Genomic DNA, 6,000 nt, shown 5'->3' with positions numbered 1-6,000 from the left:
TAAAGCATTTGACACTGTCCCACATAAAAGATTGATAAGTAAAATGAGAAAGCTTGGGCTAGGGGAAAATGTGTGTAGATGGGTATGTAGCTGGCTTAGTAATAGAAAACAAAGAGTGGTTATTAATGGTGCATTCTCAGATTAGGCCAGGGTTACTAGTGGGGTACCACAGGGGTCTGTATTGGGCCCCCTACTTTTTAATATATTTATTGATCTGGTGAATGGCTTACAGAGTAAAATATCAGTATTTGCAGATGATACAAAACTATGTAAGGTAGTTAATACAAAGGAGGACAGTTTGCAACTACAGATGGATTTGAGTAAATTGGAGAATTGGGCTGAAAAATGGCAAATGAGGTTTAACACAGATAAGTGTAAGGTTATGCACATGGGAAGGAGAAACAGATGCTACGATTACTTACTAAATGGAAAACTGCTGGGGAAATCTGACATGGAAAAAGACTAAAGGTGGCTTTACACACTCCTCCATTAATAAGAACCTCCATCATGTGTGTGCAGTGACGTATGCCCGGACCGCCCCCATACGTGACGCGGTACCAGAGCCTCCTTCCTGTGTGTGCAGTGACGTATACCCGACCCGCCCCTATATGTGACGCGGTACCAGAGCCTCCTTCCTGTGTGTGCGGTGACGTATGCCCGGCCTACCCCCATTAGTGACGCGGACCCGTCTATACCTCCGGGTGTATCACGGCCCTCTCCAAGTTCCGGTGGTTGAAACGCATGCTGCGGGTCAGCCGCCTCGGTATTACTACCATGGCAACCAAACACAACAGATGGAAGTTCCGATACCACTATAAAAAGGCGCTTTTTTCAAAAACATGTACACACGTCCCCTGAAGAAGTGGGAAACGCGCGTCGGGATCAAGGACGGTCACGCCAATTACTACAGTGATAACAAAATTATCTGTCGTATTTGAGTATTAATTACATAACCAGCTGTACACCCAGTGGCCATGGCAGGAACTGCAGGTTAAGCTTTATAATAAAATGCTAGTTGTTAGAGGATTATCTTTGCTCAGATGGCATTGTGGAGATTACTGGTATAATGTTGGTATGTTGACATGTCCAGTGTGATAAGTTGGATATCTCGTTTGACACATATGATTGTTAATATTGTTATATGAATAAATAAAGTCTAGCTTTTTAGGTTAAACACCGTCCCTAATGGTTCTTTGTGGCTATAAATTGTTGGTGGTGTAAAAACCGGAGTATGAGGTTTATAGATTTAGGACAAATGACGTATAGCCTTCTGAAGAAGCAGAAGGGAAGCCAGGAAGTTTTCTCTTGGGGTGCCCTGGGTAGGTGTTCCTCAAACTGACCCACCCATATGAACATGGACCTGGTGACAACCATACAGGCTACACTGGTCTTTCGCAGCATTGCCGAAGTCTCCCAGGACTTCCTAATAAGGCTTTCCATCTTGCGATCCATAGGCTCTTTAAGTTGGGAGGAGTCCTCAAATGGGAGAGTCGTCCTTTTGGAAACTCTGGCCACCAACTTTTGGAATCTCCCAGGAACTAGTGGGATCATCTTCTAATAGAAATCTGGTTTTTAATTCTGGAGAGACCACTAGGCGGTTTTCTGGAGTCTGCCATTCCTGAAGGATCAGGTCTCGGATGATCTGATTGACTGGAAAACCAACCTTCTTTTGGGGTTTCAGACCTCCAAACATTTCATCCTGCACTGATCTAGTCACTCTTTTCTTCCACTCCAATAGTGTCCCACAACGCTGCCAGTAGTTCTTCCATGTCTTCTGCTGTAAAGAAACACTTCTTATGAAAAGGTCCATCTGCTGTTGATCCAAACTCCTCTTCCTTCAAAATATCATCTAGTAGTGAAAATAGGCCTTTTAAAAGCAGGGCTGTGGAGTCGGAGTCAGAGCTCATTTTGGTGGAGTCGGTATAAAATGCCCCGACTTCGACTCCTAAAATATATAATAAATTGGGGACAGTAGTGCAATGCAGAGTGTGATGAATATTTTACTAAATAATAACATTTAGTATAATGCTTATATTTAAGTGAAAAATGTATTGTAGTACAATGTGAACATTAGACATTTAATTATTTTTATGATACAATAATCAAGATAGAACACAAAAAAAACGAATAAATTGTAAGTATGTACGGTAAATATATATACATACACACACATACATACACAAAAAGATATATGTAATCTACTGTATATTATAGTGTATTACATATTTACAATTTATTACAGTTTGTGTTCTAAAGTTGTATCCAATAAATATATTTTTATGTTCTATCCAAATATCTTGATTATTGTATCATAAATAATTAAATGTCTGATGTTCATATACACATGTTCATGTATTACAATAAATTTTTCACCTAACTATATGCAATATATGTAGGAGTTGGAGTCGGTGCAAGAGAAATTGAGGTGTCGGAGTCGAAGGTTTGGTTTACCGACTCCATAGCCCTGTTTTAAAGAGTCAAAATCAGACTCTTCCATGGGACAAGCTTTCTTTTATTAGGTGCAGGGGTTGTGGTGGGGGGGAACGTTGGGAGAGGGATGCTATAGAGGATTGCACCTCCTGATATACCAGAGTTCGAAGCTCCTCAATGAGAGGGGGTTGTTCCTCTGTCTACCTGATCAGTGCAATTTTTGCATAGCTTCTTATCCTGGCCTGGGGGAAGCCTCTTGGCACACAACACACTTGTGGCCCGAAGTTCTACTTCTTGCAGGGTTCTTGTCTCCCTAAAGGGGCAGAGAAGTGGCGGTAAATGCCTGCCCCCATAGGGAAGAGGCAACTCCTACATACGCAAGTCTGAATAATGTGTTATACAAATAACCCGAACCTCCCCAAGTTGCAGTCTACTTACTGAACCGGGGACAGCGCTGGGCTCCACAGATGCAGAGCGGGATGAGCGATCTCTCTCCATCCTAGTCCAATCTGAGGGTGCTCCTAATCCATGGTCTTTCATACAAGTCCGGATCCCAGCACCAGAAAAATCCACCCAGTGGGTGACGCCACCTCTACTTGATGGTCAGGGAGAGCAATCCATAAGAGAGGCGTGCGCCGGAGCACAGCGGCGTTGTGGACAGCGCGTGCATTGCACAGTGGAAATGATTCAAAAACAGGAGGACAAAGTGGATCATATGCAAAAATATCAAGTGTATTTAATAGGTAGTTCAGAGGTTTAAATACAGAAAAGTACCGTGGAGAAGATAAAAGGCATGAAAGTTTGCCGGCACACAAAACCTTATAGAGAATGCTGTTAGTACATGGTAACATACATGGAAGGCTGCACAGGCAGAGTAACACAGAGCGGTACAAGGTCAATAAATAGTTAACACAAGTAACATACCCAGTACAGCCTAATTACCAAAGAATCAGAACATAAAGTGCCGGCAGTGCAGAGGTCTGGGGACTCCCCTAGGGGGTTCTAGGGGGGTCCCCAGACCTCTGCCCTGACGCCACTTTATGTTCTGATTCTTTGGTAATTAGGCTGTACTGGGTATGTTACTTGTGTTAACTATTTATTGACATTGTACCGCTCTGTGTTACTCTGCCTGTGCAGCCTTCCATGTATGTTACCGTGTACTAACAGCATTCTCTATAAGGTTTTGTGTGCCGGCAAACTTTCATGCCTTTTATCTTCTCCACGGTACTTTTCTGTATTTAAACCTCTGAACTACCTATTAAATACACTTGATATTTTTGCATATGATCCACTTTGTCCTCCTGTTTTTCAATTGATTCATGTGGTCTGCACCCATTTCCACGGTTCGCCTTCGATGGTTTTTCCGTGGTCCCTTTTTCTCCTTAATTGAGATTATGTATTTGCCTTGATGGATCTCTATTGTATTTTAACAGTGGAAATGATGCAGGAAGTGACGCCGTCAAAGCTTGCCCAGTGAAATGACTTCCCCCACGGACACAGCCTCCGCGCAAGGAGAGGAGGTGGTGCCAGAGAACTCTGAGGCAAAGCAGGGCAGGCTGAGCGGAGGCCTCTGAGAGGTGACTGGAGCAGGTCCCGAGCCAAGAGAAGACAGGAGTAGCGAGCGGGTGAGTGCCGACATCAGCTGCCTGGTCAGGTGTAAAAAAAAAAAAAAAAATTCTGCATCGCGGCGTTCTCGTCACTGGCCACGGAAGTACCGCAGGTAACCTCTGTGCCCCATAGGGCAGTGAACACCACTAGAGATGGGAGGTGATAAGGGGTTATTTAACCACTTTGTGTTTCCAGTCCCTATTAGGGCAGAGAGTTAACTTGCTGTGTGCTGTCGTGGAGGGTGACTAGAGAGAAATAGTCCTTTTGTCGCTATTGTCTGAGACCCATAGAGTTCTCATTTTTCGGGATTTGCAGCTCAGTAATTGCTTATTTTTTGTGTTTTGAGCTGACATTTTTGTTGGTACCATTTTCATCGCTTGTTATTGCATTTGAGACCAAAAAAAAAAAAAAACCCCACAGAATTTTGGCATTTGTTTTTTTTTTTCTCACCACGCCGTGTACTGATCAGATTAATCAATTTTATATTATGACAGATAGGGTATTTATATTAAATGAGGTCATTCAAAAGTACATCTTATCCTGCAAAAAAAAAAAACAAAAAAAAAAACAAGCCCTCATATGGCAAACAAAAAAACCCACAAACAAAAACACTAATCCTCTTTAAGGGTTCTGCGTACGGCTGGCGACCTGAGCTGCCAATTGTAGAGTCCAAACAGCTTTGAGCGTAGTTGAAATGGACGACCCAAAAAATAAGTCGGGGTGGCTAAAGAAATGGTTCCATGACAATGAAGTAGAGGAACTGGATTAGCCCTCAGCACAATTGAACACTTTTGGGTAGAATTGAAGAAAAAGCTATACACATACCCAAGTGAGGCGATCAGTATGCACCAACAATAGGAACGTGTAGAAAAGGAGTGCTTGAATCTGACTGAGAACATACCAAGATTCAGGTAGTGTTGTAAGCTAAAAAGGTGGATTTCCTAAACACTAAAAATACAAACTAAAATTTTGATTTTTAGGAGCAAGTAATCATAACTAATCATATGTTCAATAGCTGCAAGTCAAATGTATGTATGGGATAGCCAAGCTGATGGTCTATACAGTGAAGGTAGTCTCACATTCATAGATATAGCGGATGATGAGCTGTGGAGCCTGAAAATCAAAAATTTAAAACCCATGTTGCTTGTCACTGTAGATTTTGGAGGGGGTGGGGTAGGGAGAGGGAGAGGAGAACACATTAAAAAAGGGGGTTGTGCACCACTGTTAAGGTTACCTCTCCCATAGCGAGATCGCTGCAGAGTCACAGGTTTTGTGACGCGCCAGTGACCTCATCAGCGATTTCTCTGTGATACTGAGCAGCGACCTGGCCCCTGCTGTGAAATTGCTGATCGTTACACACCGCTCTAGTTCATTTTTTGGTCGTCAGGCTCCCGCAGGGCAGCACACATCGGCGTGTTTGACGCTGTGTGACAGTGGCCCAATGACTGCCAAGATCGTTATACAGGTTGCTACTGCGACCTCTATCGTTACTGCGTCGTTGGTAATGTCTGACTGACATCTCACCAGCGACCTCCCAGCGATCCCTATCGGGTCGAATCGTTGTCGGGATCGTTGGTACGTCGTTTAGTGTGACGGTACCCTTACATTGATGGCCTATCCCAAGGCCGATCAGCTGTTCTCCGTCCCAGCAGCAGGAAATGCTCATTGACGAAGCTTCGCAGTCTTCTGATAGCAGCCGCAGCATGGAGCTACACACCCGCCTCCTACTAATTAGAATGGGAAGCGGATGTGCAGTACCTGGCCAAGGCCACCATCAGACCAGAAGACGGGGCAGCTCCAGAACTGAGCATTTCCAGCTTCCTCTGCCAGAACCGAGAACAGCTGATTGGGAAAAGGGATGGGGGTTAGACCCCAGCCGCTCAGAGATTGATGACCTAGGCCATCAATGTAAAAGTAGTGGACAAACACCCCTCCCCCATCTAGAGTGACAAGAAGAGAGAG

The sequence above is a fragment of the Anomaloglossus baeobatrachus genome, chromosome 2, assembly GCF_048569485.1.
Source record: "Anomaloglossus baeobatrachus isolate aAnoBae1 chromosome 2, aAnoBae1.hap1, whole genome shotgun sequence".
In the NCBI taxonomy this organism is placed as follows: domain Eukaryota; kingdom Metazoa; phylum Chordata; class Amphibia; order Anura; family Aromobatidae; genus Anomaloglossus; species Anomaloglossus baeobatrachus.
Note: the sequence above shows the minus strand (reverse complement) of the source record.